This window comes from Anthonomus grandis, chromosome 7 (genome assembly GCF_022605725.1).
Source record: "Anthonomus grandis grandis chromosome 7, icAntGran1.3, whole genome shotgun sequence".
In the NCBI taxonomy this organism is placed as follows: domain Eukaryota; kingdom Metazoa; phylum Arthropoda; class Insecta; order Coleoptera; family Curculionidae; genus Anthonomus; species Anthonomus grandis.
Genome location: NC_065552.1, coordinates 19,189,909 through 19,214,146, shown reverse-complemented (window position 1 = coordinate 19,214,146; position 24,238 = coordinate 19,189,909). Strand labels below are relative to the sequence as shown.

At 33.0% G+C, this 24,238-nt stretch overlaps 1 protein-coding gene and 1 long non-coding RNA gene across 3 annotated transcripts in view; both read left to right on the top strand.

Annotated features, from left to right (window-relative positions):
- The first annotated feature begins 2,705 nt into the window (after positions 1-2,705).
- LOC126738241 (uncharacterized) lies at positions 2,706-8,789 on the top strand. The gene is made up of 2 exons (XR_007661270.1): positions 2,706-2,777; positions 7,940-8,789. It is a non-coding gene; the product is annotated as an uncharacterized LOC126738241 (long non-coding RNA).
- A 979-nt stretch (positions 8,790-9,768) lies between these two features.
- LOC126738235 (guanine nucleotide-binding protein subunit beta-1) overlaps positions 9,769-24,238 on the top strand; it is a 54,912-nt gene continuing 40,442 nt past the window's right edge. The window contains exon 1 of one of the 2 annotated variants that reach the window (XM_050443474.1): positions 9,769-10,057. The gene's annotated coding sequence lies outside the window, so the exon portion shown is untranslated. Of the gene's footprint in view, positions 10,058-10,307; positions 10,559-24,238 lie in introns of those variants that run through there. The other variant, XM_050443475.1, reaches the window with a different exon arrangement.

Genomic DNA, 24,238 nt, shown 5'->3' with positions numbered 1-24,238 from the left:
GAATAATACTGTTATGCGAATGCCTCTACTAGCAAAGCTAAAACTTCAAATAGCTTGTCGATATCTTGCTACTGGCGACTCACTGGGATCTTTAAGCCAGTTTCTACCAGATGTCTTTGACGCCATATACGAAGTATTGAAAGATTATGTTATGGTATGTAATACTAGGTATTAACGCACAATAATTTTGAATGTCTTTAATTATACAAAACATAAAAAAGTTAGGATATTTAATGAAAGCAACAGAATATTCTAAGAAAATTTAACTAAGTATCTATATTATTATTAACAGTCCAAATCATCATTATCATCTCCCGCCCAATTCGAAAAATAATTTACAAGGCGTGGCTCTGGTTTCTGAACGTTCTGCAAGCTATAATATATCTTTTCCTTTGAAGAAGTTGACGGTTCTGTATTGTGTTGATCTGTTTCGCTATTAAAGGTGACATCTGTTTTATTGTCAGATGCAGTATTATTTAAATTCTGTTCTTGGAAATGACGTAGTCGAGCAGTGGTTATTAATTTCTGGATATCACCCTGTAGTATGATTGCATCTTTTAATGGAAGAAGCTGTAGTTGAGAAGAAACATGTTTTCCAAATACATCAAATTCATTGGAAGGAACAGATAGTTTTTGGGATGACACTTCTTTCAAAACTTTTTTATCATTTAAAGATTCATCATCATTCTTCATTCCTTTACGGTTGGATCTTATGCGATTTATCTTTATTCTTTTTCCTGAACTGACAGAAGAGATTTCTTCATTTTCCGTAGGCTCTTGCGTCAATCCATCTGATGTGAGCTCCACATTGGCTCGTTTAAAACTTGCCTGTGTCGTTCTCATCGAACTACTGGAAGGGGTTTCTTGAAGCTCCTTAGGTTCTTGCGTCTGTGAAGGTTCGATTTAGGAATTATAAATAAGAATGCCAAATGCGCTTACACCATTGTATGTTACTCTCTTCGATGATATCTGGTATATTAGTAGTTATTTTAAAAACAGTGTTCTACATAATTGTCGTGCATACGTATGAAATAGTATTGCATAAATATTTAACAATAATAATAATTCATTGTATAACAAATTAATATACCGTATGATACTTGAAAATAAATAACATATATCACTATTATATTATTGTACCACATCTCCCCCTTTTGAAAGAATGAACTACATTTTTAATGAAATAAAAATGGAGTACTTTCGTACAAAAATAAATATTCATAAGGTATATGCGCTTTTTTACTACATTTTACACTTCTATTTTACAATAAAAATAAAATTATTAGAGGTTTAAGGAAAGTGTTAAGAAAAAGATAAGAGGAATAATAGAAAGAAAATAAATAATAAAGAAAGGATAGAAAAGAAAAGTATTTATCGATCGAGTATAGATTTAAATATTTGTTTTTTTTTTTAATTTAAAAATGAAACCTAAAATGTTAACCCTGATTTTACTTAAACAAACTTATTACCTAAATAAACTTATTACTTAATTAAAGTACACATGTACTTAAGTTATTTAATTTAAATAATGTTACATAATTCTTAACTATTTCGAAGTCTAAACAATACGTGTTAAGTTATTAAATTATGAACCTCAATTTTTGCGAAGCTTTGCATTGTCTTATGAGTACATAATATGTATTATAAAATATTAGGTTACAAGGTTAGTAAATTAAAACTAGTACATGTTTTCTTTTCGGTACAACTGCTATAATTGACATAATTAATTGTTTTTCTTTTAATTTTTCTACGATAAACACTGAAAATGGCTTTTTCACTTTAATCACTTATAAAAATGCTGTAATCTATTTTTATGCACTTTCACTTTAGCGTCACTTTTACTATTACTTAATATACAATTTACACCTTCTACCTCCTCTACCACGAAAGGGCCTTTATACCAAGGGTCAAATTTCGTTCTATTTTCATTATTTAAAAGTACTGAGTCACCGGGTTTTAAATATATTTCTTTAGACTGTTTATCGTATTCTAATTTTCGCTGAACTTTTGCTTTTTGAATAAAATCATTGGCTCGTCTATTTGCAATTTGTAAGCGATATCTGACTTCTTGATAATATGCGTCGATATTATATACAGGGTCTATAAAAGTACCATTTAAAATATTAGAAAAATCAACCTTACGTGCAAAAACTAATTCAAATGGCGTATATTCGTGATATACACTGGGAGTTGTGTTATAACAAAAGCTGAAATAGTTTGCCCATTCATCCCAATCGTCTTGCATTTCGTTTATGCACATTCTAAGAAACTCATTTAAGACTCTATGATTTCTTTCGCAACCACCTATAGTTTGACTATGGTAGGCTGTCGAAATAGAATGTTTAATTTTTAGAAGTTAAGAAAGTGATGTAAGTACTTCGTTTTTATACTCAGTGCCCATATCGGTTCTGATTTCCTGCATTGGGCCATAATTAAGTATAAATTTATTAAACATTGCCCTAGCTATAGTTTTAGCTTCTTTATTCGGAATAGGGATAATTTTGACAAATTTAGTTAACTCGCACTGGATTGTTATTGCATAAATATTGTTGTTAGGAGTTTTTCTGAATGGTTCAATCGTGTCGATACATGTGATGTCAAATGCTTTTTGTGGTGTAGGTGTTATTACCATTGGCTCTGAATGAGTTATTTTTCACTTATTAATTTGACACTTTTGACATTTTTTAACGTATTTGTTGACATCGCGGGACACTCCTTTCCATCGGTAATTTGCTCTTAGCTTCTTAAGCAATTTTTTCTGTCCGCAGTGACCTCCGGTAAGTGGATTATCATGATATTCCTGTACTAACGCTAACTTGTCATCATTATTTTTAATAATTTTGGGCTCTTCATACAGAAAAATAGTAAGATTTTTTAATTTACTTAAAGCAATATTTTTTAATTCGTTTATTGTGCACAATTTAAATATTTCATCTGTTATTTTTAGCTTTAGTTCCTTAATGTTGCAATCAGCAGTCATTTTTTCCAGCTTAGACAAAACTGTTCCTAAGAATGTTTTGTCATTACTGATTAACATTTTATCCTCGATCATAAAATCTTTATTCTTACCCATAAGTATCCATAGATATTTATGCTGAATTTTAAATTTTACATAAGCTAATTTTAAAACATTACTATATTCTAAAGTCTCTAGGACTTTTGGTTTAACCGTAAACGGCATGCTAGCATTCTTGCTATTATCTTCTGTTAAGGTAGTATCCTTTTTTGCCATTGCCCGTGTTACTGCAAATACGTTGACTGTTTTGTTATTTATCGCCAAATCGCTTAGTTCGCTAATACAAATTCTCGATAATGCATCTGCTTTATCGAGGACAATGTAGGTCCTTTCCTTTAATATATTCAATTTCAAATTTATATTCTTCTAAATCTAATCGCATCCTGGTAAGTTTTGAAGATGGGTCTTTCATAGAAAAGAGATACACTAAAGGCTTATGGTCAGATTTTAGCAAAAATTTATTTCCGTACAAATATGGCCTAAAATACTGAATCGCCCAGTGGATGGCTACTAATTTTTGTTCTATAGTCGCTTTATTAGATTCTCCTTTAGTGAATGATTTTGAAGCGTAAGCTATTGGCAATTCTTGCTCATTAAAGTTTTGTGATAATATAGCACCACAAGCATTTTTTGATGCGTCTGTTGTTAAAATAAATTGTTTATTAAAGTCTGGGTATTGCAAAATTTCGGGTTGCAACAACGAATTTTTAAGATAAATAAAAGCTTGTTTACATTTTTCACTCCATTCGAATTGCGTATTTTTTCTTGTTAACATATTAAGAGGTTTTGCAATTTCTGCAAAGTTTCAAATAAACCTGAGATAATAGTTACAAAATGCTATAAAGCGTTTTACTTCATCAGCATTTCTAGGCTCTGGGTATTTATTAATAATGTCGTATTTTGACTCGTCAGGCAAAATTCCATTACTAGTAATCCTGTGACCTAGGTAAGTAACTTCTTGCGAAAAAAAAATTGCATTTTTCGGGATTTAATTTTAAATTGTATTTTCTGCACGTTTCAAATACACTACGTAAATTTTGTAAATGATGATTTTTTGAACAACCAATTACAATTACGTCATCCATGTACAAGAAAGCCTTTTCAGGTCTTATTCCAGCAAATGCTATATTCATCATCCTCTGGAAACTGTTTGGGCTTATTCTGAGGCCAAATGGTAACCTTGTAAATCTGTAGCTACCTGTACTTGTACTAAAAGTTGTGAAATCTCTAGATTCTTCTGCAAGTGGTATTTGATGAAAGCCCGCCTTTAAATCTAGGGTTGAAAACCATTTAGCACGGCCTAGTTGGTCTAAAATATCGTCAATTCGAGGCAATGGAAATTTATCAGGGATAATTTTCTTATTTGCCTCTCTAAAATCCACTACTAGTCGCCATTTTTTATTATGACCCTTAGATTTCTTAGGTACCAAAAGGATTGGACTATTGTAAACAGCATTAGGTTCCTCTATTATGTTTTCCTCTAACATTTTACTTACCTGTGCATTTATTTCTTTAGATTGGGAAAGCGGTGTTCGATAATTTTTTATATAGAAAGGTTCCTCATCAGCTAATTTAATTTTTTGCTTATAAGAATTGTTTGTTGTTAATTTATCACATTTTAACCTAAATATATCAGCAAATTCCATGCATAATTCGGTGGTTTCGTTTTTCGCGCATTCTGGGATGTTTTTATTTAATTCCTTTAATAGTTGATCTTTTCGGTTATTTTGATTACAATGCAATTGATAACACGAAAAGTTTTTTAGGGGTTCGGTTACAATTTTAGGATTATTTATGGTTATGGTTTCGCATGTTGTATTTAGAATTTTAATTATTGGACTTGACCTAGAAATTATGGTTGATGCTATGAAAACGCCTGGGGATATTTCGTTATTTAATACAACCGAATCTTCTTTAAGATATTTTAACTTTTCTACTTTTCTAATTATTTCACATCTCGGGGGGATAATTAACATATCTTTTGCAGGGCTGTCATGAATTGGTATAGAGATTAAATTATTATACAGTCTTATTTGCATTGTCCAATTAGAGTAGTCTAATTGACATTGATATTGTGTAATAAAATCTCTACCAAGAATTCCATCTGCTGGTATGGGAAAATTATCCTCAACTATGTGAAAATTTTGTTTTAAAGAAAAATTATCAATAAACATTACAGTTTTAGTAGTACCTATGGAAGTTATATGTCCTTCTGTAACACCGTTTATCCTGCTAGCATTTGCTCTGTCAACTATTTGGTTTTTATCGATTTTTGTTCGCTCAATTAAAGAAATATCGGCACCAGTATCTACGATTAATGTTATTGTTTCATTTTGTGTCATTTTGGTCTGAACGACGATAAAATTTGACAACGACAGGTCCATGTTAAAAATATTTATTGCTCCCCCAATGGACCTGGTTGGGGTGATAATTCGTTTCCCGAATTATCTGTCTCAAAGCTGCGCACAGAATAGTTTCCTCTGTCTCGTTGAGAATAGCCCCTGTGACCTCTATATCTGTTATGGCCACCATGATAATTATTATGGATAGGAACTTCAGGATTTCTATTAAATCCTCCTCTTTTCCATTGTCCTTGCGCCCTAGGATAATGACCTCTATAATTTGAATTTCCTCTATTGTTGAATCGATTTTGTGTAAAAAGGACTGTAGAATTTTTTGATTCAGTTTCGACGCTAACAAACTTTGTCAAGGCGTCTTGAGTTGTGTTGAATGTGCCTGCTTCCATTATCAACCTGGATCTTTCTGAGGTTGCATTCGATTTTAGGGCTTTAACTGCAATATTAGTCGTATAACCCTCTGCTACATTTACTGGTACACCTTCATTTATGTACGCTCTTTTTAAGCTTGTTGCTAAAGCTTCTATGTCAGATGCATATTTTGATGTATCGCTGGATCCTTGTTTAAGAGCTAATAATTTTGCCAAAACTAACTGCGAACCTTCACCCTTAATATTGCTTGTTAGTTTTTGAATTATAATTGGTATGGTATCATTATCGCCAATAAGGTCTTTTGCTTTACCAACTAATTTAGTTTTAATAAGAGCCACGGCATTTGCTTCGTGCCCTTCGCAATTTTTTTGGATTAAAGTTAGTGCGTCAATAAAAGATCGAAGTTTATCCGCTGAGCCATCAAAATCATTGCACAAAACCCTGCTGGTGAAATTAAAAAAATCTATTTTAGTCATCGCCATTTTGCCAGTTTCAATTTTAATTTCAGTGTTTGTATTTTCTTCGTCTGAACCCTCTGAAGAGTTTTCACTGTCAATAATATCCTCCTCAATCACGTTTGGATCAATTAGTTCAGTGCACGATGTAGGTATTCTATACGAAACATTTAATATTTGATATACCCTGACTACTTTATCTCTTCAGACGGAAAAAAGTTTTTTAATAGCAAAATACTGTTCTTGACTTAAATTTTTGTAATCATGTAATACAAGTTGCACAAAGGTATTATAGTGTTTAAGTAAATTATCCCTAACTTCTTTTTTAATTTCCTCTGATTTAGGTATTTTTTTTAAGACTCTTTTTGATTCGTTAGTAATTAATATTTTTAAATTTGATAACTTGGTATAAAGTTCTTCCCAAGTTGATGACATAAAAATAACTAAATTTAGCCTAAATTACGGTAAAAAAAATCTAACATAATAGTAGTACATGAAAAATGTAAACAAAAATCCAACATAAAAATTATTATTCAGCTATATATATGTAATATGTAACTTTATAATATATTATTTAATATATTATAATATTATAACTTTCGATTACTTTATGAACTAATAAAAAAAATAGTTTTACCCCCAAAAATATTTTAAAACTGCTAAATAGCCAAAAAAATCTTATTCTAAATATACACAAATAAATAAAATTACATACCAACTATAATATAACATTTGTGTGGTCCATGTCCTGGGACGGATGCAAAATCTCCATTACATCTCCTTCTTCCATCATCCAATAAGCAGGTGGCGTTTAATCGCTCGCCCTTAATGTCACTGCTTTCAGGTTTTACTAAAATGTTTTTCTACACCAACACATTGTTTCTTCTTTCACTAACACGGACTCACAAACACAAACCACTATGTAATAGTCTTACTTAGACATCACCAACTGGAGCTTTCAGCATAAGACTTCTTGACAAGTCTCTTTTCATGTTTCTGCGGTAAGCCTTCCTAATTTTTAGTAACATCAAGGTTACAACAGCCACAGTGATTATATACAGCAGAATACGGATATCCATAGGGACATTTATAGCTTGTTCTTCCACTATAAAATTGGAGTTTACAACACCTGTGTCCGTAACTTCAGCATGCTTGGTGTTAGTAGTACCCATATTGACTCACACTGTATGTTACTGTACATTAGCACACTTTACAGCAACTAGCTCCCATACTTTTACCACGGTTTTACTATAAACATTTTTCTTTTTGTACTATATACATATAGAACAATTACTACTCTTACTGAAAAATGCACTAAAAAATGGTGTTTGGCACTGGCAGGGTCGCCATGTGAAGGTTCGATTTAGGAATTATAAATAAGAATGCCAAATGCGCTTACACCATTGTATATTACTCTCTTCGATGATATCTGGTATATTAGTAGTTATTTTAAAAACAGTGTTCTACATAATTGTCGTGCATACGTATGCAATAATATTGCATAAATATTTAACAATAATAATAATTCATTGTATAACAAATTAATATACCGTATGATACTTGAAAATAAATAACATATATCACTATTATATTATTGTACCACACGTCGATTCTTGATATGATGTTGCAGACTCCGCATTTTTCTCAGTTTCTTTTGAAAACATCTGCAATAAAAACAAAGATAAAATAATATTTTAATAATTTAGAATTGTTTCAATAAACGTATTATTATTTTTTAGGTTCCTCAAAGTAAAAAATGAATGGAATAAAGTGATAAATGGATTTGAAACTCGCTGGAATTTTCTTAATTGTATTGGAGCAATCGACGTGCTCCTTCAGTGCCCTCCGAATTCCGGTTCTCAATATTTTAACTACAAAGGAACATTTAGCATTGTACTGCCGGCAATGGTGGATCATATCAATAACTACCTATATTGATATTGGTAGTTATGGCAGCAGTTCAGATAATTAAATATTTGCCAAGTCGTCTCTTCAAAAAGCTATTGAGGAAAATTTATTGAACCAACCTGACGGATCTGTTATCTTAGGGGATGAAGCATTTCCACTCAAGCCATATTTAATGAAACCCTATCCCAGACGAGAACGATTAACTGTTGCCCAGAAAGTATTTAATTATAGACACTGTAGAGCGAGACGTACAGTAGAAAATGCATTTGGAATCATTTCAGCCCGTTTTTGTGTATTCAGATCGCCAATATCACTTGCTCCTCACACAGTAGTAAAATTAATAAAAGCTGCACGTGTTTTGCACAACTGGATAAGAAAAGTGAGAAATGATACAACAGTTACAGCAGATATTGAGGATCATGAAACAGGACAAATAATTCCTGGTAATTGGCGCAGTGCCAAGTCAAATGGTATAGTTGAATTAAATGCAACACTGAAGCGTAACTATTTACCTAAAGCTCGGCAAAAAAGAGAAGACCTTGCTAACTATTTTATAGAGGCAGGGGCAGTTGATTGGCAGTATAGAATGATAGAATAGAGAAAAGACTTTAAAATTCATCATCTATTTTTTGGTCTCGCTATTTGTATAAAAATAATGGAAATAAAACTTACCAAATCAGATTCTGACTCGTTTTCTTCCAAATTATGTCTTAAAAAACTATCAGCTACGGAAAACCATACAAGTTTTGGTTTATACATATTACAGGCTCCCGTGCCAGTTCCCATAGACTTCTTTATTTTAGCCACTTCTTGATTATATGTACATCTTATGCTCCTAATTTTCTACCTTAGTTCTTTCAACGTAGAAAGTCCTGATAAGGGCAGCAGAATTTCTTCAGCATGATCCCTCTTCGCTGTTTTTAAAATCGGGAGGGCTTTTTTTCCATAAACATGGTAACCTTTCATATTCTTCCAAAAAATTAAGTATATCAAATTGTCTATTGCTCATTTTTATTTACTTTGCAGTTTTACAATAATTATTATATTATATGTACGAGTATATTGCAAAAATCACGTTCCACGTTAAATTTTAACAAAACAACAACAAAATATCATGAAAGTTATGCCGAACTATCTAGGCAAGCGAGAGAGTACGAAATGACTATCGCGATAGCGTGATAGCTACTATCGGCTTATTTACATGGCGACAGTTCCTGATAGTTCGTGTGACAGACACTATCATGATAGCAACTGTCGCGAAAACTATCACCGTGAAAACGAGGCTTTACATTACTCCGGTACCTCTGCTAAGAGGTTGTGAATCACCTCACCAGGTTTCCAAATTTTCATTAAATTTCTAAACATAATTTTAATCCTGCTTCCCAGAGGACCGTTCTGTAAATAGTGATAAATGTATATGAAATAAGCCTGCAATGTTTATTCCATAATTTTTTTTTTTTTTCTGTTTTCTCCATAAGGATGGAGCCACAGAAATGTTTACTTTCTTATCAAGCGACCTTACTGCTATTACTGACACCATCTGTCATCCACCAGGCCAACTGAGTATAGAATAATAAAATCGTTTTCTGCCCCATGACGTCATACGTGTCCATGACCCCGTAAGGTGGCGTTGATTAAAGATGGTGTCCGTGACGTCATTGTAGGCTCCATAATCGTTACAGAAAGCAGAAAGTAGGGACCGGGACCGCCGCACCCAAGACTCGTATTAGCGAAGGATTTTTGAGGAAAAAAGTGAATAAATCCGTGCAGATTTATCCCGGATTAGTGACCAATTATTCTATGTACTTTCTAGTGTAAAATAATTAATGCATAGTGCGCGGGACTGCCAGAAACTGTATGTATATTCCTCAATGTATTCGTGATTTTGTCTAACACCCTAGGATAGTGTTGAACGGAAGCCAGAAAAAGGAGGCAGAGGCCGGAATTTGGTAAGTTTACTGGTTAGAAGTATTGGAAGGCCGGATTTTGCCTTAAATATTACGAAAATTTTATTTGGGGGTGCGGAAAACCAGTTAAAAAACCAAAAACCGATTTCCAGCAGGTGCACTGACTGTCATGGCGTCTCCCTAATAGAACTGTCATTTCCCTCTTTTTTTTTTTTATCCTTTTTTTAATAATTTTGCTCCCGTTTATCCTTATACCGCCGTAGCGGTCTACAAAAATACAACTTTATTTTAAAAAGAATAAATTAAAAGACAACTTTGGTTACTGAATAAACAAATGAATCAACATTTCATTATTAGGTGTGTCTCAAAAAAATTTATCCTTTGGGCAGCAGTGTGAAGCATACTATATAATCTATTACTTGTTTTTCCGCCGTGTAGGCCAGTCTAAATTGGCCCAATTAATTTTATTGCACACTACTTAGATGTGTGTATAACTTTTGGTTACATTCTTGTGTAGAAAATAATATGACTGACAGTGATAAGGTAAGTATTTTGCTTTGTTTTTGATATTTGATTGATTAGACAAGGCTCTTATGATCCTGTAAATATTGCCAGCATTTGCAGATGCCATATTGATTGACAAATATTAAATCACATTTTAAAATTTTAAGTGACTTCTTATTTGTTAACTCAATTGCAAATGTATTTAAATAGGTTTTCTTACTAATGTAAATTCTAATTTAAGGCACAATATAAATTAAGTTTTGGTTCCAATTAATGCGAATAGTAAGCCCAAGTAATATAACAGAATTATAGTAATATAACAAAAATTTAAAAAAACAAAATCCTTCCAATTCTTAATAAGACTCTTAAAATGCAATAAGGAAATGACCAAAACTTCAATTCCATTAGAGTTTGCTAGCCTCAAGGTTCTTTCGACAGGCGAGTGCAAGCTTATTTATTTATTTAGCATAGTTGGTACAATGATGATGGAAAGAAAACAATCAATTTACCCTCAGATTACCATTTGAAATATTAAATGAAATTTTATTAAGTAGTTTGGGATAAATCACAAGGTCAATTAAAAGTTTATAAATAAACATTAAATCCTTCTCAGTCCTTCTCTTAAGTAAACTTTGTCATTAGGAACTGGAATGCAAAGTTTATAAAGGCAGAATTGTAAAAAATTATTTTGAACTCTCTCTAGTGCCATACAATTATTCATGTAAGGAGACCAAATTATTGATCTAGGGTCAATGTGCCAGTTCGTCGACCAGTGCTAGTTTGCATCCACTTTTGGCTTTAATCTAAAATAAATAGTAAATAATTCACTATTTCTTATCTAAAACAGCAAAGTTGCTGCATATAACCCTTTCAAGAACATGAACCGGAAAATTTTTGGTGGGGATGTAAACCGTCAAGCATTTAAAAATCATTAAACAGTCACTGTTGACAGTTCATCGAGATAAGTCACATGTATGTAAAATTTGCTAGTGTTGCAGACGCAGAAAATAGTAAGTAATTTCTTTTCTAATTGTGAAACTTGTTAGAAAATAATTGATTATTATAGTAGATTTATTTTTTCATGCAATTATATCATAAAATAACTTTTAAAGTATGCTTTTGTACAAAATTTTTGGTGGTCGTGAACTAATATATAAAAAATATTAAATTTTAGTTTGCGACCGGGGTGGTTGCAAAACTGACATTTTAGTTGCCTTTTTGCAGCTTAGATAATACATTTATAAAAGGTGGTAATGACTTTTTGTTTTTAAGTTATTAGTAAAATATAAAATAATGTTCTTATTTTTTAGTTTGAGACCACCATTTTTTATTTAAATATTGTAAAAAAGTTAAATATATATTTGTTATATTTAGTGGTCAAAAATCTGGATTAAATAGATCTAATTCGTGACCACCATGTTTTTCTTATTGGAAATTTTGGTCACGAATTCAGATAATTTTTGAAGTAAATAAGTTATGATGTTTATTTTTACGACCACAGAGATTTAGGTAACAACTTGACCTCACTAACATTTAGGTTTTTTTTTTTCAGTGGCACCCAGAAAAAGCATAAAGCAGTCAGTAGCAAAGAATAGTTCAAAAAATAAAATAAAAAAGGTTTCAAAAATAAAAAAAAAATTGTAGCAGCGAAGATTTGCTAAAAGCACTTTCTGCTATAAGAAATAAAACAATGAAAATAAGGGAGGCCAGCCGATTTTATAAAGTTCCGAAAACTACTTACACTTCTTGATAGACTTGCCGGAAGAAGGTCCGAATCTCTTAAAAAACCTGGACCACCTCCATTATTAACTGAAGAAGGAGAAAAAAAGATTAAGGACTGGGTGATTAACATTGCAAAATGTGGATTTCCAATCTCAAAACAATTATTGATGCATACTGTAGCGAGAATTGAAGCTGATTCAAACAAAGCAATATTTAATCAAAGCAAGTTGCCTGGAGAAACATGGTACAAAGGATTTTTAAGAAGAAATCCGGAGATATCACTTAGACAAGCTGAAAATATTACTAAAGCACGAGCTGTTGTAACCGACAAGAGCATTCAAAAATGGTTCAGAGAATTACATAAATATCTTTCGGAAATGAATTACTTAGATATTCTTAAAGACTCTTCCAGAATATTTAACGGAGACGAGTTCGGTTTTTCACTCTGCCCCAAGAGTGGAAGTAATTTTAAATGAAGTAGCAGCGCTTGAAAATAATATTGTTTCAGCAGAAAAATGGAAGAGACTAACTAATGAATATCAAGATAATGCTGAACCAACTACTTCAGGCATCACTTCTCATTGGCCAACAGAAGCTAACTTTTTGCCTGAAATCCTCAACAATAAAGAGCAAGAGCCGTCCAGAGATACTCTTGACCCATTGGTTCCTTCAATTAATGATTTATCATCAAGGGATCGAGCTACTTTAGCTATCACTTCTAATAATAATTGGCCATTAGACTTTTTGCCTATTGAAATTCAAACCATCGATAATAAAGAACCCAAAGAGAATTTTGAATCTTTGGTTTCTTCAATAATTGATATATCATTGGTAGATAATTGGAAACCTGCTGACCAGCCATCAACGTCCAAACACCTTATAACTCCATCTGAACAAAACAGCACTCTAAATACTTCACTATTATGTGTTCCTGATGTAAGCCTTCCAAGTTATTTTCACCATTATTAGTCAATTTTTCTGCATCAACTTCTTTTCACCATTATTAGTCAATGTTATAGATGAATAAAAAAATTAATATTTTCCTTATTTTGAGATATGAAAATCTAAACCCAGAACAGCTTCTAGGGTGTACACAGATTACTTACATAAGAAAATATAGTTTTAAGAACACTCGTGGGAGTCTTCCTTGGGACCGTCTCCGGGTCCGAGGTCTTCCTCCCTTTCCTCCTGCTGACGACAGGTTGGAACCCGTCGTCTTCGTCATGGATGCCTGCTGGAGTTACAGGGCAGGAGCTAGGCTCCTGTGCTGGAGGCTCGGCCATCTCCATGGACTCAGCAGGCATTTCCAGGGCGGCAGGGGGGCTTCAACTGCGGTACTGGCCTGTACCGCAGTGTTTGCAGACGGCAGGGCGGACTCAAGAGCCTTTATCCGGTTCTTAAGTTCCCTGGTCATTTGGTGGATTTCATTAATGATACCTTCATTAATGAAATCCAAACCAATGTTGGCGAGTTACCCAGTACTGCAGAAGTGAAAACTAAATCCATTAAAGTTTTAATGCCACTGACTAGCAAGAGTACATCTAATCAAAAATTAACAAAAAGTACAATTTCTGATAATGTGGATTGTGTTTTAGATAAACATCTTAAATATCCAGAACCCATAAAAAGAAGCAAAAATACGAATAGAAATAAGGTTGAAACCCCTAGTGCCATATCTTCAAGTAAATGGAGAGAATATTATAAAAAGAAAAATTGCAAAACTAATAAAAAACAACAGGAAGTAACCAGATGAAAAGAAAAAACAAGAAAAACCAAAGAGAATATACCAGAACGCACTTCCAAAATTCCATGTTCATTATGTTCAAATGAACTTAACAGTGATACGGAAGATGAAGATATGAAAAACATTGGCTGTGATTTTTGCGATAAATGGTACCATAAAAAATGCACTGAATTTTGTGATATCCCTTATGCAATAGCTGCGGCCAAAGATTATAAATGTGATCAGTGCTAAAGTGGTTTTGTTATGAACCTTAATATATATTTTTATTTTAAAATAAGCTAATTTATTTATTTTTATTGTTTGTTTTTTATTTTGTATTATTATTACTGTTAGTTGTCGGTAGATCTCATTTTTGTTAAAATATATGTACCTTTTTTTATTCAAAAATTAAATTTTATTTTGTCTTGAGTTTTTTCCCTCTTTCCATGTAGGAACATTCACTATAAAAAGGTGGTCGCAAACTAACCTAAAAATGGTCGCGAATTGTGAGGGGTGGTCGCAAACTAGCGAAATGGCACTTTTTCTATATTTTTAGGAATATTTTATATCACATCAAAAACAGAAAATAAAACGAGTCATATCTATTCTCAAATTTTCAGGCTTTAAGAAAATATATGTTTTATTAAAATATTCAAATTTGTTAAGTTTCTATAAGGTTTTGAAATTGAAATTTCTTGGTTTATATTATAATTTGTGGCCATGTGTACGATAGTACGAATTTGCAATAATAATTTAATTAAAACCACAATTTTATTATGACAACTTTACTTGGCAGTTTACCCTTACCTAACATTCTCACTTGTAAGTATGTGGCGACAAAAATCAAAATTGTCACCAAGATTTTCGCCAATAACTTCTAAATGGGAAAACATACAAAATTAAAAGTTACCTTGTTAATCTTTATTTAAATTACTCTAATACATTTTTTCTCTAAAATAATTAGGAGAGGCAATATTTGACCATATTAGAAATTATGGGATTTTCTATGTCCTGCCTGGTGCTGCAACACCCTGTATATATAGGCACTGGTCAATCAAGTTTCTACATATTAAATGCTTTTTCTAAAAAAATATGCAAAGAATTCTTTTTTTGAATAATATATATTCTACAAAAATGAGTTTAATTTTTCTTTAAACTTACCACACCCAAAGATTTTAGTTCATTTGATAAAATATTCAAATATTTTATTGCCCAGAAACCTGGACTATCTTGACACCTCTTTATTTTCCGCTATAAGGTAGTACTATTATATTATATTATATTATATTTATGTCTAATCTGGTTATTTTGCTGGCAAACAGCTAAATATTTTTTCTGACATACAACAAGCACTCCAGAATTTAGTGAGAAGGATGTGTGAGTATTCTAAGAGTTCTAAATGTGGCCCTACAGTCATCCTTATAACCCTGTTCTATCAAAGCTCTAACTCCCTTTCTTTGCAGTCCAAAAAGGTCTTTGACCCCACACATAAGTAAAGCATTTCAAAAGTGGACATGAAACAGTAGTCAGACTGTTACTTTCTGTCAAAAAAACTTGCTTTATAGTACAGGATGTCCCATTTTGCGTGGTACTTTTTCGGGTTATCTCCATTATTTTTAGCGTTAACGCTATGCGGTTTTCGCGACAGCCTGCTATTTTTTCATGACGTAAAAGCTGCCGTTAACAAATTTTTTATAGCCGTTTTAGTCTTTAAGATACAGCCCATTTTTTGAAAATTTTTCATTTTTTGGGACCTCTTGTGTATCTTCGTTATCGTATTAACTTATGAAAAAGGTATAATAATATTCTTATAGACTTTTTCCATAGATTGCAGACATGTAGATAATTTTTGTTAGAGATTTGTGCTATCCTAAGTTTTGATAACTAGTTTTATCTATTTATTTATGCCAAAAAGTACAAATTTACACAAGTCAAAATACAGAAAAAAAGTATTACAAATAATAAAGCCCATCCTGTAACTATGTATACTATATAATAATAATAATAAAATGTCTTTATTGAGCAAATGTTACATTAATGCCTATTTGCTTACAAAGGCTTAAATTAAGATAAGGTAATCCACAATTAAAGGAACACTACATCAAGGCCAAGCATTTAGCACTAAGTAAAACTAACAAATACAAAGCAACTTTAACAGAAACACAATAAAAACATGAAATAACAAACATAGTAGAGTGAAGAAATCCCTCAATTGAGTCAAAAAGGTTATTAATTAAGAAATCTATAACTTTATTTTTGCATATAAAAAGTGGCAAAACCTTTACAGAGGCTGGTAGGACATTAAAAAATTTCACTCCATAGTGTGAAACCCCACTTCTTGATCTGGAAAGTCAGTGGAAAGGTGAAAAATTAAGGAGTCATTATTTCTGGTAAAGTGCCGGTGGGTATCAGCATATGTCACATACTCAGTCACATTTTCTCTAACGTGTGCTCTGCGAAACCTCCGGTAGGGCTCCGCCAGCATAATAACTGAATACATGTATTAAAGTGGACCTGTATCTATCTTTTTTTGTATCTTTGTTTGTATTCAGCGAGGTTAAACCACCATCAAGAGGGACACCAAGGAAATTTACTGTTACATTCGGGAGAAGCGGGAAAGAACAAGATCATGAAGAGAAAAAATAATCTGCTGGATTTTGGTTTCATCCAAACATCATTCATTCAAAAATCTGTTTGAAACAGCCAAGTCTTTCAAGTTAGCACATGACTCTTGAGATATGTGAGAAATATTTGCTTCACCAGCCTCAGCATTTAAAGATGTGTCATCCAGCATAGAGATAAAATACAGAGCCACTGTGGCAAATAGGCAGATCGTTGACGTAAACCCAGAATAAAATAGGCCTCCAGAACGGAGCCTTATGGAACTCCATGTTTCAGTGCTAAACTCTGTGACTCACACCTCCCAAACAATACATACTGACCTCTATCATTGAGATAAGACTGAAGTAAATGAAGACTCCCGGCATCAAATTTGTAGTAATTCAATTTTTGTTGAAAAATATCATGTTCAACACAATCAAAGGCTCTCAACAAATCATAAGTGTGGCATGAGAGTAGAAGCCACCCTCAAAAGCCCTTAAGCACCTTGTCACACAAATCCATAACTGCCAAGCTGGTTGAATGCGATTTCCTAAAGCTAGGCTGTTTTTCATAGAACAATGAATTGAGTTCAAAATACCCTTTAATCTGTGTCTTAAGCAAAGATTCAAAGATCTTTCCAAATATAGGAATTAGCGAAATAGGGTAATAATTTTCAAGAAGAGACTTTTTATGAATGGGAATAACAGTTTTAAGCCAATTAGGAAAAACTGATGAAATTGCCAAATTGATTAAGTTGGTTAGTGATACTATAATCAAGTTTTTTATGGTTTTTATAAGTCTAGTGTTCAAAAGTTCGTTTGTTTCCTAGTAGTTCAAAAGGAGCTGTACTTTTACTATTTTTAGAACATCAATCACCTGACGAACTTAATCATGGCTCACCTCAGTAGAAGAAAATCCTGGTCCACAACTGCATGTCCAATAATCCGAAGGATTGTTATGAGCCGAGGGAAGCGACTCTTTCAGTTTAGTAGGAACATTACCATAATAATGATTCATTAAAGAGGCAGGCATTGATTTGGCCAGACTAGGTTTCTTTAACATTAGAGTTAAGCGATTTTATCACTTTCCACATAGCTTAAAACCAATTTCTTGCCCAATTGATAAATTTATCATTCAAATCAATCTTTTTAACTTGAATTTCCCTACGATATCTACTTCGGTAAGTGCGAACATTTTCCGAAGTAACTACGTTTGGGCGAAGTGTGTTAACCTGTCTCAAGAAACAAAGCATGTCCGTCATATCTCTGAGAGGATCCTCAAACCATTTTGATGCCGCTGAGCGTTTGGCAGTACTAACACTTGGATTTCAATGGGGAATAGTTGATGTATGCAACAATAATGGAGTCGACAAAGCAATTAAAACACAAGTTCACATTGTCATCAATCTGTTGCTTCAATCGCTTCAATCTGTGATGGGTCTATAATAAATATGAGCAGCCTTACCCAGTCTGTGGCGCCCCTCTCCGAATTAAAAACCAAATCGTAAATGATCTGATAAGGAGATGTCACATATTTTCACATTATAATTCTGGATAGAATTATTTATGAAGACCTTTTCCATACAATTAACCCCCCTTGTCGCACCATTTACTTCAGGATGTAGTCCAAAACAAGGAAAGAGGTCAACAACCCTCTGAGACCCTTCAGTCAAAATTAAACCTAACATTAAAGTCACCAGTGATGACATATTTTTAATTAATGGTTAAGCCTTCCAGAAAACCTTCAAGTAAACCCAAAAAATAGTTAAAATTGCCAGATGGAGATCTGTAAATTGTATACATAAAGATCTCACCAAAGATGCACACTCACCATTAGTCTTGCCTGTCCTGCAAAATTTTGAGATAAGAATAAAGGCATGAATATGTGTAAAACTTATCTCTGCATCAGACAGCCAGTGTTCATTAAGATAGAGTATGTCAATTATTAAATTGGATTTGAGGAATGCCTCCAACTGTGGTATTTTGGAACACAAGGATTGAATATTAAGGTGCAATAAAGTATTATTAAGATTATTTTGTGTTGTTTCCCTTTTCTTGTAGAAATATTGACGCCTGCGCTCTGGTTTAAAAACTTATTAATAATCACTCCACTGGGCTATGTCTGAGAATCCAGAACTTGCTGTAGTATATTTGGGTGAACACCAATTTTAAAAGACTTTACCTGGTTGTTAGACGTGGCGCAATTCTCACATACACAACCGGAAAAACTACGTGTATCTACATGGGCTAACAGAGGTATCCATATAGACAACCCAGAGAGAAAGATCCAGGATCGAGTTGTAGTGCTTTTGTTATTATTAGCATTGGATTGTAATGGCTTATGGGTGGTAGCATAGGAGTCACCTTCAGTACCGCTCGCTGGTTAGGTTGGCGGTAAGCTTGGCAACATTACCATTCGATTCACACACTGTGGAGCTGGTTTCAACTCAGCTGCTGGAGTTGGTGTTTTAGATGTCATAGATTTGTGGGACTCCAATGATTCTACTGGCCCCTTCAGTGAGTTGAGCCGCAAATCAAGTATAGGTCGCAGCCTCCTCTCAGATTTACAGATGTTGTCAAGTCGCGCGAAATTAGCCAGGTTGCTTTTGGTTGTATCATAAGAAGTCTGCAAACCATCCTTTCTGAAAGTAGGGAGATTCTGGATGCCCAATATGCTATAATGTCTATAAGGTGGCCCCCATCGTTAAATATACATTTTTAAGCTTAATTTTTAAATACCATTTAGTTAAGTATTGGTTTTTGTAATTAGTTCTATTATAATTTCCATATCACTTTAAAGTCTTCATAAATATTTTTAATTGCAGTATTGTTTTTTTGTCATAACGCATGACGCAGTTAATAATGATAAAGCTCTGCATTACTCTACTGCCTTACTAGAGTCCATAAAATGAGAGAATATGCCGGTGACGTAAAATGCGCACAAACCCACTTTAAACCAAAAAATCAATAAAGGGGAGGCCCCATATTTCCCTGATTAGGTTTACTTGACCGTGAATACATGCATCTCTCTCTTTCACATCTGCTAGAATTCTACGCTTCTACGCTTAACGATAGCCAGCTTAGATGCGCGAAGTCTGACGTCACCGGCATATTCTCTCATTTTATGGACTCTAACAGAATCTAGTGAAAATAAATATTTTGTGCCAGTCTATCTTACATGAGACTACACATGCATTTAATCCCCACTGCTTTTATTCCTTACAAGAACGAACATTATCAGTATTCTGAAATCATTTAAATTGGATGCATGTGTTAATTGCTTGTGTTACCGCCAAATTCAGGTAAATATTTCTTATTTTATTTAAAATTTTTGTGTAATTATGTTTATTAAGTAGTACAGCCAGTAGTACAGTAGTAACACCCTATACACTGACACCCAAATCCAATCAAAAATTTCCTCTGCGTTACTGCCGAAGGGTAACGCAGTAGTAGTATCGGTAACATAGTGCAGATTTTCTGTATCATGTCCAAATATATATATATATATATATATATATAGGGTGTTCATTTGAAAACTTCCCACCACGGATTTATCGAAAACCACTGTTTAAAAAAAAACACCGAAAAACGACTTGACAACTTTCTAACCTGAAGTAATTTTAGGTATGAAGTATTTTAACCCCCTTTCACCCTCTGCCCCCCCAGGGTCATCCCCTTAAAAATTTTAAACAGCAAGGGGTATCGAGTAATAGCTTGTTTAAAAGGTCTTTCGAAGCCTTTTATTTTGACGTTTGGTTTTTTCAAATAGGTCGATTCGTTTTCGAGAAAATGAGAAAAATCTTTGTTTATCTTAATTTGTTCAGATAGAAAAGAAAATCATGAAAATATCAGTTTTTATGTCAATAAGTGTCCAAAATGTTGCCCGTTAGGGTTTGCCAAATCTACAATTCGTTTATAATTTAAAACGGAAACTACCAACATAAACAGCAATTCCGAAGATTAGACGTGGAAAAAACTAAATAACAACCTGAATTTTTTTTCGCATTCTTTTCATCAACACAGATATCCTGGGCGAACTGTATTTATTGTTATACCTGCTTAGTTATTTATAGTTGCTAAGGAAAATAAATAATTTATTTTGCCGTCAGTTACATTTGTGACAGTCTTAGAATAGTTAAAATTTATTTGTTGAATTGAAGATTTTACTTCCAAAATGGTTTACACACTAGCTGAAAGAGTGGAAATTATTCTAATTTATGGTGCCCAAAATCAATGTGCTCGACAAACTGCCGTCACGTTTAACGCCAGACATCCGGAGAAGATAACTTCGCATAGGTTTTTTTTTGTCCTGTATGTTTTGAACCTTGTTACTAAGTTTACTGAAACTGGATCTGTTGCAAATAAAAAACGTGATCATCGGCGAATTTTGGATGAAGCCGCTCAAGTTGAAGTTTTGGGTCATTTTGGAATAAATCCTAATACTTCATTACGCAAAATTATTGCTGCCATTGGTATTTCATTAGGCTCTGTTCACACAGTTACCAAACTTAATAAATTTCATTCGAAATGAAAATATTGCAAGAGTTACCCGAAGACGATTTCGATAGGCGAGTTGAGTTTTGTGAAAAAATGACTGAAGCGATTAGTGATAATACTATTCATGTAAAGAATATCTGCTTCAGCGATGAATGCACATTTTATCTAAATGGATTTGTTAATAAGCATAACTGTAGATATTGGAGTAATGAAAATCCTCATGCATTTGTAGAAGGGCATACCCAGTACCCTCAAAAAATTAATGTATGGGCAGGCATTTTAGGAAATAAAGTGATTGGGCCATTATTTATTAACGGAAATTTAAATGGAGACATTTATTTGGATATGTTGGAAAATACCATCAATCCGCTTATCACTGAATCCATTGAAAACCAAATCGATGATGTGAAAACCCTATACTTGATGAGGCTGAAATATATTTCCAGCAAGACGGCGCTCCTCCTCACTATGTTCTTCCCGTTCGGCAATGGCTAGAAGACGAGTTTCCAGATAAATGGATAGGGCGAAGGGGGCCTATAGAATGGCCTGCTAGATCTCCTGATATAACGCCGTTAGACTTTTTTCTATGGGGTCATTTGAAATTTATTGTGTTTACTCCCCAACCTGAAAGTTTGGATGAACTTATATGCGTCAACGCATCATCGACAGCTGCCATGATATCCCACAACATGATTTTGAAAATATCCGTCAGGAATTTGAACATCGCCTATATCATTGTTCGGCCAAAAACGGGCAACATTTTGAATACTTATTGAAATAAAAACTGATATTTTCATGTTTTTGTGTTCTGAACAAATTAAGATAAACAAAGATTTTTCTAATTTTCTCGAAAACAAATCGACCGATCTAAAAAAATCAAACGTCAAAATAAAAGTCTTCGAAAGACCTTTAAAAGAAGTTATTACTCGATACCCCTTGCCATTTAAAATTTTTAAGGGGATGACCCTGGGGGGCAATGGGTGAAAGGGGGTGAAGTAATTTTAGGTTACAAAGTTGTCCCCCTTGACAAACCTTGTGACGTATTTCGGCGTTTTTTTTTAAACAGTGGTTTTCGATAAATCCGTGGTGGGAAGTTTTCAAATGAACACTCTGTATATATATAAAATGTAAATATATTTATTTTGCGCAATAAAACACAAAATGTGACAGTTTTATTTTCAGCTTGGGAAAATAATAACACATGGCGTTGACTCCGGCAGAAAAATAGAGACGATATAGAGCGAAATTTCAACAAGATCCAGAAAAGGATGCCGAACTAAAAAAGGCATCGTTTGAGATTCCATTAAAAAAAAAAGTTGGTTAAAGACATGATAGAGGCATAGCACTGAAATGACAAATGGTGGTAGAAAATTGCGAATAAAAACGAAGGGATCAGCATAAAGAGTTACAACATATCGCTCAAGAGACTCCTGAACACACTCCTCCTTCCATGCCCAATTCAGATCGGATTCGGGGAAGAAAGCAAGTAAGAAGAGAGATCTGCTGTATATAAAAGTGTATATAAAAGTTAGAAAGAAGAGTTAAGAAAACAATGCCAAAAATACAAAACGGTATCAACAGACAAGCGATTCCGTTTATAGGAAGATAACCAAGAAACATATACAGTCTTATCAAACGCTTTAAAAGATGACTATAGTTAAATGAAGACCCTTAGAAATAAACATCAAATTCAAAGTATATTTGATAAAGAAACAAAACCATTCAAGAAAGAAAAGTAAAATAGTCAAATCAAAGAATGTTTAGGAATCATACAATTAAGACGAAAAAAATATAGTAAAGCAATCAGTTCTTGTCCAAAGAATTCATTTATATTTTAATAGGAATGACGCTTCCAGAGCTACTGCTGGTAAACAAGAAACCTACAGAAAAACTAAAAAATAAAAAAAAGATTTCTGCTAGGCGCACTGAAACAGCTTTTTAAATCAAGAGAATATCCAAGCGATTTTACATAAAATCTCACTTAATTGATGGAAGAGATACCTGTTTATGTAAACTTCATACCAACACTCAATATATGATTAATTAATTGTAATAAATACAAATTTATAGTAGAAAAAAATATGTGTTCAGTAATTAAGAGAACAGTTTGCTCCACAGATTCTCTTAAGCAGCATTATGTGGATTTTATAAGAATAGAAAAACTAATTTTCATATTTCTGACTATCAAGAAACTGTCTGTTCTTGTAAAGATTTACAGTAACAAACATCGCTATTATATTTACCTGATGGGCATAGCTTTAAGGACTGTAGCGACGAAGAAAAAGAAGTAAAAATCATGTTTTTCTTTAAACAATTTGTGATACTGACACAATATTTAGAGAGGTCTATAAATATGTATCTTCTGAACCTTTTGAGATTATGTTACGTTTAAAGTTTTAGTTTTATTAATTGAATATTATATATAATATATATTATAATAAATAAATCATCAATTCTATAATACAAGTAGATTCTAATTCTAAAAAAGATAATGTAATGTACAATTAAAATGAAGAGTTACAAGTATTTTACATAAAATTCAAATCATCTAGTGAATTACCTATAAATGTACAGTACAATCTGGCCACAAAATTAAACGACACCAAATTTTCAGCGATCGTGGTTGTCGATCGCATACTCCGAATTTCAATTTTTTGGATTTGTCTCTTTTAACCAGCCATTTTGAGAGTTACTTACCTTGTTAGTTGGCTTGAGTCAGTTGGTAAGCTTCTATGGGTATGCATAATAATCAGAGCAAAATTAAGGTATTTAAGGTTAATTTACCATGCTATGTGGAATTTGAATTTTAATTTTCTTAATTGGGTGTGGCGTAACGTTTGTTGCTGTCGAGCAGTTGTGATATTGGCCATAACTCATTCCGCTTGGCGGTACTCAATTCATTCCCTATGTAAGAAAATTTTCCCATTTGTTAATAACATTATCTCTTGAAAGGTTCTTATCAACTTATCTTTCTTTTTTTATATAGCCTAAAAGAACAGACTACCTAATCGTATTGGCAATCGTAAAAAGGATATTTTCTTGAAATTTATTATGAATTATATTGAATTCACACTTGTACTCCTATTGTGTACCATATGCGATAGAAGTCATCCGTAATCGATGTCTTTAGGTATTTAATTGTTCTTCCTTGGCCATTTTTCTCAATATACTTAAATA